Raw genomic sequence first — 13,427 nt, 5'->3', positions numbered from 1 at the left:
GACCAAGAAGGCATAAAGATAGGAATGATTGTATAAGGCAGAGGGAAAGAAGGAGAACCATATGCCCTCTAAGCAACATGCTGAAATTCAGGGAAATTGGATGGAAAGATTGGCATTCCAAAGCAATATTGCAAGAATACCAAAATGTGATAACTGTGTCTTGGTGAGTGCAAGACACACACTCTGGCATGTTGGGAAAGAGAAGTCTGGTGCTGTGATTCTGTCTATGAACTTCCTCCAGTTTTCTCACCACATCACAAACTCCTGAAACAGCCCATACCTTACTCTTCTTCAAAACCACAGCTCCTCGCTGTGACTGACACAGAGGAAGCCTTCAATAAATCGTAGAATTAAAAGAAATGGAGGGAAGAGGGGAGGAAGAAAGGAAGGGAAGGAGTGAAGGAAGGAAGGAAGGAAGGAAGGAAGGAAGGGGGGAGGGGGGTAGGGAGGGAGGGGAAAGACAAGTTTTGCTGTCAGAGCAGGTGGATTTAATGTCGTTCCAGGAGTGGAGGGTATGTGTCTGACTGGACAGCCCACGCTCTTAATGCTATCTGTTGAGTTTTCACTAGGAGTAGACGCTTTCAATTCATTGTTCTTGCTGCTGATTGAGTTTGGGTTACAAATTAGACAGTTTGTTCCTCTTTCATTTTTGATGACGATCCCAGGGCATTCCATTCAGAAGCAGCCCCAACCCTACGGAAGCAGGTCTGCGCACCAGGCAGAATATTAAGTATGCTATTTTTAATGTCATTAAACAGTTATGTGCCAAAAGACGAGCTAAAATAAGAGTGTAGCTGAGCAATGAGATGGAAGCTGAGTAACTTCATGATAGAAAACAAATGTAGCAGAACAGACTTCCCTCTTTTTTTCCTTTTTCTGTAAATATAAAATTTACTAACACTTCAGCATTCCTCGGATAGCTGCATAAGGCTTGAAATATATATATATATATATATATATATATATATATATTTGCTATGAGCTCATCAAGAATTGAAGACACTAGGTGGTAAACAGTAGGGGCTAATCACAGTCCCATCAGTAAGGATCATAGGCAGTAGTGATTGGTTTCCTTGAGGGGAAAGGATGCTTCTCTGAAAGAGAAAAATTTCCAACGGGTCATCCCAAGATCAACGTGGAGAGTGAGCGAGGAAAGAGAAAAATCACTTCCTAGTGGAAACCTTTCTGCCGGATATTTAGCAATGATCGAGTGGTACCTTTTCTCTTGTGAAAATAAAGGCTAGAGACACGTTTGCTGCATTTGTGATTACCTGAGCTTTGCATGTTTCTGATTTCAGAAGATTTTCAGTTCTTTTAGAAACTCCACACATGAGCCACCACGGCTCCAAACAACAGAGCAGAGAAATTTGAAGGAGTCCTACCAAGGGGGAGGGGATGGGTAAAACCAAAGCTTGAGCCTCATCTGTTTCTTTTTTGTTGTTGTTTTTTAAATAAAGCTGCAATTGGCCTGGTGCGATCTGATAAGTGTCTTATTATAAACTCGAACATCAACGGAAGAGATAAAAAAAGATGATGAAACTTGCCACTGAAAAACAGAAAGAAAGAAAGAAAGAAAGGGGTCTAAATGACTGGCAGTTCCCATTTCTTTACAAGTGTTACATTTCAGTCCCCTGCCACTACCACATGTTTCCTGTTCACAGATAATTTGTACAACATATTTTATCATTCAGTTTTAGACACAGTTGAAAGGCTTTTGCCTAAGGCTTGGAACACTTTGAAAATTGTATACCATTTGCAAGGCTTTCTTCTGCTTCACTGTGCAATTAGGTGACTGTCTTTCTACAGACGTCGAATTTATCATTTACGGGATTGTGTGTGTGTGTGTGTGTGTGTGTGTGTGTGTGTGTGTCTGTGTGTGTGCATGCGCGCGCACGTGTGTGCTTAAAACCAAGGTGAACAAGAAAATGAATGGGAGTAGTTTTCAGTAACCTACATATGAGGGATTGAAGAAGCAAAACCAGGATTTCAGCTCATCGAAGACCTGGAGTTTGCAAACAGCAAGCGGGTTTTCTCCCCTAAAGAAGTTGGGTTCTGGAAGGTGTTCATTCCAAACGGTGTTTACATATTTACTAGGTTCCGCATTCTCTACTAGTAGTTACATGGTGGTGTAATGATCCTAAAGAAACCCACTCTCATTAATCTCTGGGAAAGCGACTGCAGAACATTTTGTTAAGCTTCCCCTGCCGGCTTCTTTGCCCTGTCTCGCCTCAGTCTCGGAGTTTCCCTGTGAAGCACTAACGTGCTCAGAGCTTCCCCTGGTGGAAGTTGCTGGCAAAAGGTGTTCTAGCCAAGAAGGGAGAGTCTGGGACGTGCTCCCAGGAATGGGCTCCACGGAGTATTCCGTTGCCCAAGAACAGAGAGTACATAATGTGACTTGAGGTTCTGATTGAATTTCCTATGAGTTTCTATGTTTTACATAACCTGAATTTTAAAGTCAGATTTGATAAAAGATAACTTATTCCCATCATTATGCCACTTTGTATTTTTCCACTGAATAATGCAAACGAAAAGAGAGAGCGAAGGAGCCTAATTCCACCCTGCCAAGAAGAGGCTGACTTCCCTCTGAGGTTGAACTCCGCGTCTATCATTAAGCGGCAATGTGCTTCTCCTGTATTTTAAAAACACTGAAAAAAAAAAAAATGGTGGTAGAAGAGTCTAAACAGCATTTACTCTTTTGATGAGAAGATCTCCAGGCCTGCACATGCACTTTCTTGCTCAAAAAGCAAACTTCCCATACTAATTTCACGTGGAATGTGTTTCTCTAATTTCTGTGAGCCTATACATCCTAACTGTACCCGTGTATATGTTTTAGGTGATGAAGATTTCCAAGGCAGGTTCTTGAGGAAGGCTTAGAGAACTGACAACAGTCAATTCATAAATGTGACCACTGTTGATAACTATGCAAAGGGTGACAGATTTGTAATTCATGGCTGTGGAGGGAAAGAAGCAACGGAATTTGAAATCTGTTTAGAAAATCTTCACCAGCCTACAACAAAACTTAGCCTTAAACAACGAGGGAAGGGAAGGGAAACGGGCTCTGTCCGGTACTGTTATTTGTTTCAGGAGACATTATCGGCCCAATAACATTGACTTTTTTGCAACAACTAATCATTAGATTTAAATAATTTTATAGTCTGGATCGCTCTGAATGCTAAGCAGGCTAGAAATGCCAGAAACGTGTTCTGATGTAAATCTATTTAAATAATTGCCTGAGTAATACACTTTCCACGATTATATACTTATTACAAGTACACACACACACACACACACAATTATAGTCAAAGATTAAGTCTGCCTAACCATAATGACCCTGTCGATTCAGAAACAGAAGCTCGTCCACGGAGAGCTCCTAGGTCCCTGGTTCCTACAGACTGTTTGACTCCCTTACTTCTTTCAAAAAAAAAAAAAGAAAAGAAAAGAAAAAAAAGATTAAGCATAATGTAAAATAAAGCCACTTAGAAACACCATCCTCTGTAAGTAAGAAGAAAGGATGATGAAAGCTGTACAGACGTTTTTTAGATTTATACATGTGCACAGAGCCAAGACCAAGGGGTGTGGGTCAGTCAGAATGTCATTGTGATAATAATTTATGGAAAGGCAGCCACCGACGGAAGTAGCAGAAACACCAATGCTGAAAGAGCCATCCTGAATAAAGTGTCCTTTTGAAATCCACCGAGGACACTTTGCAATGACACAGACTTTTGGACCCAAGAAAAAAGGACAGTTTAATCATTTTACCAAAAGCCTGCTGTCCTGAGGGGGACCTGCCTGCTGGACATATGGGGCTCAACACCGCTGCTTCTCAGCAGGGCTCACTCACTGCTCCTTCCAGTTTCTGGAAGACAGTGACACAATTCCTGAAGACGTGCTTTAACTTTCCTAATCAGATTAGCCTGTGGGGCTTGCAGGAGGAACTCTCTTCTAGCCTGAAGAGGCCATAAGGGACTTCACCATTCTCTCCTGGCTGTGTAGGAAGGGGGTTCTCTTTTTAAACTGTTGCTTCCTTAACCTATAGCCCAAGTAAGAGCAAATCCTCAGAGATGAGAGAAGAGCCTATTTCAAAGATCTGATCATCTTATCAATATGGAGTTTGGAGAAAATTCGGGGTGGATTCAAAAATACCCTCCACCTAATAGGCAACTTCCCAGATGCTGAGTTCACGGGCTTGCAGGCCACGAGGACCGGCCTTCCCAGGAGCAGCAGCACCAAATTCACATGCAGGAATTGTTCTGGAAATTGAGCCACCCTGGGCTGTGTTTAAAGAAGTAAGACTTTCAGGATTCTGAGTTGAACCTATTCTTGCCGCTGACTTTCTCTATGACCTTGGGCAAAGCATTTAACCTGCAGGTGCCTCTGCTACAAGAGCACTGTGATTCTCAGCCTGAGATGCCATTTCAAAACAGAAACTCCATCTTAATTTTTCTTGCCTTTCCACCGATTGATCTCATCATTGCAATGTGGCGGGCTGCTCTCCTGACCTGCCCCACAGCGCTGTTAGGAGCCCTCGCTCCTCCCCCAGGGCTGACACAATGCACGCCTAGCTGGAAAGGGGCTCCCCTGAAGCTGGGACACAGCCAGCTCCCTGTGCCACATGCGACGTGTGCCCTGAGCTCCTCCATGGACTAGCCCACGCACCCCTCACCAGATCACCAAGCAACCAAACTGAAGGGCCCGAAGCCAGCTTACTTTGTGCCTCAGCTCTGCCTTCACTGTTGGCACACGCAGACCCATATCATCATACCGAGTACACGACAGCAGTAAAGCACGCCTCTTAAAACCTCCTCTTGGGGATGGGGCGGGGGGTTGCCTGGGTGGCTCAGTTGCTAAAAGTCTGCCTTCAGCTCGGGCCATGATCCCAGGGTCCTGGGATCAAACCCCCAGTTAGGATCCCTGCTCAACGGGAAGCCTCCTTCCCCTTCTCCCACCCCACCCCTGCTTGTGTTCCTTCTGTCGCTGTCTCTCTCTGTCAAATAAATAAATAAATCTTTAAAAATAAAATCGAAAACCTCCTCTTGGGTAGGAACAGCTCTGAGTTCAAATCCTGCTGCTGCCCTTTACCAGGTGTGAGACCTTCAAGGACCCCTGGAAACTCCCACGGTGTCTACTCTAGTTGGCGGAGAGGAATAGCCCCAACTTCTTGCGTCCTGAGAATTAAAGGACACACGTGTGAAGTGTCTGGCATGCACAGGGTACTCAGTGGCTTCTGACTGGAAGTTTCCATTTCCCCAGGGCCTTTTCAGATCTCAACCCTGCAATGTCACTGAGACCAGGGCTCTCCATCTTCCCCTCTACGGATATGAAAATGCAGCAGTAACGCTGGAGAGAAAGAGCATGAGCCCTGGTCTCACGAGTCTCTGTTCAGTGCTCTTTCTCCCAAATGATATGCTACTGACCCTGCCCTGCTTCAGGACTGGTGGGTGACATTTGGCATGTTCTTCACTCTCTACCCATCCCCTCGGTGGTATGTTTACCTGGGAGCCCAGCTTCCATTTTATTTTTGCATTTAAGGTCCACGAGTCAATAAGCGTTTCTATTTGGTTTGTTTCATTTGAGTTCAGTCGAACACACTAGGAGCAGTGATCCTGGCACCTGCACCAGACTGGGAGGTAAAAGATGAGAAAATGCTGTGCCCAGTGCCAACAACTGGCCTAGGAGCCCACAGCTACTGAACAATGCAGGGAATCGAACCTAGGCCTGTCTAAATGAAGCACGGTCACCAGTGTTTGTGTGAGTGGGAAGACAGATAATATCCTCAGACTCTAGATATTGACAGCCAAGTAGGGAAGAGTTATTCTCAAGGCCAGAGAAGGACCCTCAGCCCTACCTGGTTTTACAGGGATGGTTTATGAGCTGAGACTGATGGGTGCATGAGAGAGATCTAGGTGACTAGGAGAAGAGTGATCCAGGAAGGGTGTTATGAACAAGTTGATGAAGGCACCAAATAGCATGGGGGTGAAAAGTGGACAGAACTTCCCACAAGACAGTATTACTTGGTCAGATGTTCTCAGACTTCGGCATGCATCAAAATCACTTGGAAGACTTACTAGGACACAGAAGCAGCTGGCTCTAGAGTTTCCTGCTCAAATGGTCTGGAGTGAGCCCAAGAATTTGCAACTCTAAAGCTCCTAGGTGATGCTGATTCCACTGGTCCAGGGATGCACTCTGAGAGCCTCTGGCCTAGGGCATAAAGGTGACAGGAATGTACTTATGTGTTCCCCAGGTAGAGAAACCTTTCTCTTAACGTCCCCTATTCTAAGAAAAAGCCAGATGCCTCAGGTTTCCTTCTCTGACCTGAGAGTGAGGTGGGGAATTCCCAGCAGGACTGCTGCTCCAGAAGGAAGTCTTGGCATGACCTCCTTGGGTATGGCCTGAGGATACACCAGGCATTTCTCAGCTCTTGGGGGCACCACAGAACCCAAGCTCCCATCTTTAAATTATAATAAGGAATCCCTGCACTAACGGAACACACTTGCCTCAGCCTGTAATTCAGCAAGTGCAGAAGTCTCCTGAGTTACTGCAGGAAGTGGTACCTTGATGCCACGTTGGTGCTCTGGGTGATAGACCACACCCTGCCAGAGACACAACCTGACTCCTAAGTCTCCAGGTTTTAGTGTATTTAACTTGGAGACTTTTAAAACATTTGAAAATCCTTCTAAGAATGATCCATAGCAATCAGATCTATTGATCTTACTGTCTTCCATTTCTGGTACCTCGTTAAACCCACACACATATTTTCCCTGCGTATTCTGCAACCATTGATTGGTTTAATAGTACTCAATTTTTGTGTCATTTTTGGAATGATTTTATACATCCACTACTTGGTTATATTAAATTCTACTTTTCCCCCCCTAAATCCAGATTCTCCCAGCTGAGAGAACTTAGAGGAGCTATGAAAATTAACAGGTCTTTTCAAAGAAAGTCTTGATCTAATATCACCCTATCTGTCAATTCTCATTGGCTGTGTGACAAAAATGATCCAATTTTTCCTTTCCTTGAGGATTTCTTTGATTACTACTCTTGGGCTTTATAAAAAATGATTAATACGCTGACTGTTTCCTCATAGGAAATGCAATAACTCACACTGCATTATATAGAAAATAAAATAAAGAAATGGAAACATACAAAACTACGCAATGCTTTAATAAAAGTAGACCCCAGTGGCCCTTATGTTCCTCTTAATACTTCCAAAATCTCCAAAGTTCATTAGAGGTCATGTCCAATGGATTGCATTATTTTTTGTGCTATACCCTACATATCTTTAAATTCAGACTTGACACATTCAATATATTTTAGGCTGAGAGGAAATTCAAGGTCCATGTTTCCTCACACATTTTCTCGATATAATCACTGTAAGTGTGAGTTCATAGTGGGTATTATTTACTTTTGTTGAGAGGTCAACATTAATTGAATAATCATAAATACAAGCTTCCTGAGAATGCCTTTAAAATACCAAATCCAGAAGGGTGGTGGCATGGTTCAAAATTTCAAGTGCCAACCTAAGTCATGAATTTCAGACACAAATCTTGTATTTCTTGTCTGAATTCTATGTTTTGTCCTAGAAATTTCCCCCATGTCTGGGGAAATATTGATACAATTCCAGGCAATAATGAGATACTGAAAGACAAAGCATGAGATTTTGTGGGTAGAGAAAGCACTAAGCATCAGATCTGCTCTGAGCTTGAAAACACCTTTCCCAGCTATGCCCAGGACAAGCCCTTCCAACTCTGAGCCACTGTCCTCACCTCCAAAACGGAAATCACATGAAAACAAATCTCATAGGGTTGTGATGTTGTTAAATAAACAAGGAAGTGTATGCAAAACGCTTTTAAGAAGAAAAGCAATTTGGGGATCCCTGGCTGGTTCAGTCAGTAGAGCATGCAACTCTTAGTCTTGAGGTTGTAAGTTTGAGCCCCACATTGGGTACAGAGATTATTTAAACATGCCTGGATAGCTCGGCCAGTTAAGCGTCTGCCTTCAGCTCAGGTCGTGGTCCCAGGGTCCTGCTCAAAGAGGAGTCTGCTTATCCCTCTCCCTCAGCCACTCATGCTCTCTTGTGTTCTCTGTCTCTTTCAAATAAGTAAATAAAATCTTTAAAAAGTAAAATAAGTTAAATAAAATAAAATCTTTTTTTTTTTTTTACAAAATGTAAAGCAATTTATAAGCATAACAGATTATCAGACTTGCCCACAATGCTGAAAATCCAGTGTTCTTTAGAAATGCAACACACAAACTAATAGATACTACTTTGGTGGTTGGCCCAGGACAAAAATTCTAAGTATGAATTCCCACTTTTCCCTAGACCCTTTCCTCCTGCTAAATGGAGATCATCCCATCTTTCTGTCAAATGCAGCATGTGTGCAAATACCTCACGATCATCTTTCACAGGAATTCTTTCCAAGTGAGAAAGCAAGTAATGGGGTCATGGGCTTTCTGAAGTAATACAACCCAGGCTGCCAGTGTGATTTTGATTAGCAAATTCTGTCCCCAGTTTTATTGTATGTGGGTAAGCTGCAGTGTATGATTTCATGCATTTATTTTTTCTGAAGGAAAAAAGAAAGAAACTTAGCTATAGGTATTTTATACCTGTCCATAAGAAAAGACCCTGAAATTCACAAGGAGTCTTTTTAAGACAGCCTATTGCTAATCCATGCTGGGTAATTAATCATAATGCAAATGACAAGCCATGAATTAACAGATAATGCAGCATGATCACTGCGGTCACAGGTTGTCATCATCCTTGTCACTCTGGCCATCCTCCTCCTCATCTCCACCATCCATGGCCAAAGTAATAAAATGTGGGGGCATTTGTCTCTTCTGTTTCCATTCTTAAAAAAAAAATCCAAGTCGGATGAGTATCAGCCCCAGCCAAGCTGGATTTCAATCTATATTGAGAAAGGTTTCTATAGCTCTCTCTATCCTCTTCTACATTTTTAAAGTCCTGCACTCAGTTATTAAGTCCAAGAGCCTCACATAAAGAGAAAACATACGAAGGTTATCTACTCTGTCATTGAACTTCAGTGTTCTTGGTCTGCACATAGTACCTCACATTAATCCAGATGTTGCTTGTTTACTATAGAGCCTTAGTAATTCATGTTGGCATTAACAACACTCAGAAGTATAGGAATAAAAAACCTATTTTTTTTCAAGTAACATTGATTCAATCTTTAACAAACTCAGGTTGCTAACAACTTTAGCTACTCTAAAATTAGATCTCATCTGTAAATCATTAGGGTAGATTTTGGAGCAAAACCAGAAATTTTTGCAATACATTCTTCTTTGGCAGGAATCACTCTGCCTATAAGTTAATTCGGGTGGTATTGCCATCTAGTTATTTGTGGCTGGATTGTACATAGCAACAAGGGGAAAAATTCATATTAGCTTGGTGAATAAGAAATGTTCCATAGCACTGCTAGAATAACAAACTGGCTGATAAGTAAGCTGGTCTGAATTCCGAGTGTCCACAAAGGTCCGGGCATCAGCACACAGCTCCCTTTTTGTCTCATGTCTCCATGACTTCTAAAACCTCGCTCACAGGACGAATTCGGGAATGGAATTCAGTGGATCCAGTTACAAAAAAGTACATCTCTGGCACATAAACTGTTTTCGAGTACTAATTCCAACATACAGAGAAGTTCGAAAGAGCAAAGGATGCCATGAATCTCTCCATAGCAAGAGGCTATTTGAACAGAATCTATCATACCCACACACACATGGATGCACATACGTATATGTACACAGATGTGCACATTCACATTCTAACACACTGGCACAGGCTGAAATCTTGGTCTCTAACCCCTGTGGGTGAATTATAACTTGCTAATGCCTCCAAAACCAGGAGTGGGAGGAAGTGCTTTCTTGAGGTAGCCACTATGTGGAATGACAAAAGGCCCAAGCTTTGTGTTCTGAGAGGCCTGGCTTAGACATGAACTGTGTATGGTCAAGTCCCCCAATATCTCCGATCCTCAATTCCTTCCTCTGTAAACTAGGGTTAAAACACATGCTTCATAATGTTGGTATGAAGACTGCATGAGATTATGTCCAAGGAGCCCCCCAGCCCAGTGGTGCATATCATTAAGGGAAACCCAGCAATGCCTACAAAATGACACACATGAGAGTCGAGCCAATTTCGCAAGGAAGAAAGAAGTTGAGAGAAGGAATAAAAGAATCCAACTCTATGTCATGTGAAAAACTCAACTGACAAGGCAAGGAGGCCCATCATAGCCCAGAGGTCTGAGTCTTCACCTTATTTCAAAACAACTGCCTACTTCTATTTGCCAGAGAGCACATTTGCTATTCTACCAAACTGTGAGTCACATGCTACAGAAAGCAAAGAGATTTATTTATTTCTTCCATAACATTCTTCTATAGACTGGGTGAATAGAACAACTTACCATCTTTAAGCTAAAAAATGGAGTTATTCTACAAAATTCTTCCATCTCCAGAAGTCCGAGTTAACAGAGAAGCCCCATCCTTGTCTCTCCATCCTTTACCCTCTGGTTCCCCATTATGTAGACAGAATTTTGGATCTACCAAAGAATTGGTAGAATCCAGCCTGGTGAGCTTCCAACCTTCTTGCCACAGTCCTGTATTCCTCTTGTCTTCCAGACTGCTACTGTATTTTATTTCATTTGTAATAGAAGTGCTTTGGATCTATCTTAGAATTCCAGTCCTTTTTAATTCTTTATGCCATTGCTGGCCTTGTACTTACTGTTCTTCTTCTCATCTTTCAGTTTTTAAAATATTTAGTGGACATTGCAATTTCTCTATATACTTGCCGTAGTCCACCATAAAATGAGCAGCGTACCATGGCAGTGACGTTGCCTGCTCTGATTCACTTCAAGAGACTGTTGGATGCCCATTATCACATTTTTAGGACATTGTGCAATTTAATCATGTTCAGAAAATTTCATTTTCTACATGGAATGTATGTCTACTTGGTTTATCCATATTCTGTCATTTCATATGAAATTTGGGGGGGGAGGTGGAGGAGGAAATTTTGAAGGAAAAAAAGAGGAAGTTTTGCTACCTGGATTCCAACTCACTGGATTTGGAAAAAGATCGGCTTCCCGAAATTGACCAAGATTAATTAAGACTACATATGTTCAAGCACAAATTTAATTTCTAACCATCTTCTTTTTAAACATTTGAGATGTAGTAGGTTCAAAAAGTGGGTCTGAGTGCAGAGTTCACATTGCTTCGATGTGGAGTCTAGTGTGACTTTTCCGATCTAAATCTGTCCATGGCTTTAATAATTTAGATCATTCTGAGTTTGGGGCACCTGTGTTTGTGAAGGTTCTCTTGTTCAAAGGGATTTTCTGTGACCCGAGTCACTGGTTCTTCTTTTAACTGTGTCCTTCCAGCTCCACAAACGAGATACCATATTTTTATTTATAAGGACCGCCTTGCCACTTTTTTTGGGATAGTGGAGATAAATCATTTTATCTTAAAAATTATATTTTCCCAATGTTTTACCATGATTGGGCCTGATGTCCTCAGAAGCATTTCTCTAAAAAGGGCATATATTTCACTGAAAATCATCTAAAATCCAATTGTACTGGGCTATTAATCCTCTTTAGGTAAAGGCATGTTTAATTATCCATTTACTTTATTTCTCACCAAAGGACTTCAGGACCCTGATTTATCTCACAGAATCACTATCCCAGGTCACTGCTGCCCTGGTACTATTTAAAAGAATCCCATGAGATTAACTCTAAGACTTCTAAAAAAAAGAAAAGAAAAGAAAGAAAAAAGAAAGAGAGAGAGAAAGAAAGAAAGAAAGAAAAGAAGGAAGGAAGAGAGAGAAGCAATGATTTACTTAGGAATTATGTTGATTGGCTAAATCTCCATGAAAGAGTGTAAGAATGAAATATACATAAAAGAAAATGATTCTTCCCCAGCCCTCTAACTTCCATGAAGGGTGTGGTCCCTAAACGCTCCCTGGCCTTTGCCCCACCCACAGCCTGGAGGAGAATGAGTTACCTGGAGGGTAACTTCTCTTGGAGGGGAGTGAGTTACCTGGCTCAAGACTGTAGATGGGCCATTGGTGTGGCTGGTCCTCTCCCTTTCTGGAGCCAAGTCCCCTCTGGAAGCAATCATTCTCCTGGCTCTTCCCTGTCATTTGTTTTACAGGAGGAAAACCCCAGCAGCAACACAAGCAGCCTGTGACTGCTGGAGTTCTATAGTGGAAAACCCACTTTGCTCTACACCCAAGGCATGTTCTCCAGAATCAGCTTTATGACAAGAAAGGGAATCTAATTATAGACTCTATGAGACCCCTTTCCTTCATAATATGCTGCCCAGACCCAAAGCCTGCACATATAATTCATAACCTGCTGGCACCTTCCTCCTCTCCATTCCCTATTGCCCAGCCAACCATCACACCCCAAGTTCGGACATGAAACACTTACCTGTAGTCACTTGGGGGTTTTAAATGGTCCCAGATTTTATAATACTTCCCAACATCTAACCTATATTTCTCCCTTTACTGATAGAGTATTGAATGAAGGTAAGGTAAGTAAAAAGCACAGAGTTCTCAGCATAAAAAACATTTGACAAATTCACAATGATGAAACAATGATGATGATGTACATTAGCACTTGAGTTACCTGGGACTGTCAATAGATGAGCTGATCCAGATGGCTAAATAATTCTGGAAGCTGTTAAAAAAATAAATAAATAAATTCAGCTGAGGAAATTTAAAGATCTAACTGGCTTTATTGGACAATTCATGAATCAGACAGCATCCCACCTAGAATGTAAAAGGAACTCTGCCAAGCTGTAGAAAAGTAAAGGATTGTAAAGGTGGAAAGGGGCCAGAGAAAGAAAATTATTGGCAAAGGATTCATTGTTTCAGGAAAGATGGCTTTCCCAAGAGGAACCAAGGGGTCTACAAGATAGGTTACCTCACTAGCGCTGACTAGGTAATTCCATGTTGGCTGGTTAGAGTTTACATTTCTGGGGGTGGGGTCAGGGTTGAAACTGCAGTTAGTTGAGATATTAAGTCTTGGTTTACTGACATGGGGGTTAGCATAAGTGACTCCTTTTTGGCCTGCTGTCAGTCTCCTTTTAAATAAAGTCAGTAGAAAACCTAACAGCAGAAAGCCAGAGTTCAGATCCTGGCTCATTTCTTTCACCTGAGGGATTTTATAGAAACTATGCCTCTCTTTAAGGCATTCAATTAATATTCAAATGGGGAAAACAGCTAGCCTATTTTAAAGATCTGCTGAGCTAATAAAGATGAAAGGATGTGTTACTATGAGTAGTATTCTAAATACTTGAGAATTAATACCTCAAATGATAAGTAGTATTCTAAATACTTGAGAATTAATTCCTCAAATTAATAAAATTTTATTTCATTATAATTTAAATTCTATTAAAAATAAATTGATGAATTTTTAATTTTTCTA

Source organism: Lontra canadensis, unplaced genomic scaffold, assembly GCF_010015895.1.
Source record: "Lontra canadensis isolate GAN:19392208 unplaced genomic scaffold, GSC_riverotter_1.0 scaffold112, whole genome shotgun sequence".
In the NCBI taxonomy this organism is placed as follows: domain Eukaryota; kingdom Metazoa; phylum Chordata; class Mammalia; order Carnivora; family Mustelidae; genus Lontra; species Lontra canadensis.
This window is presented reverse-complemented; position numbering follows the sequence as displayed.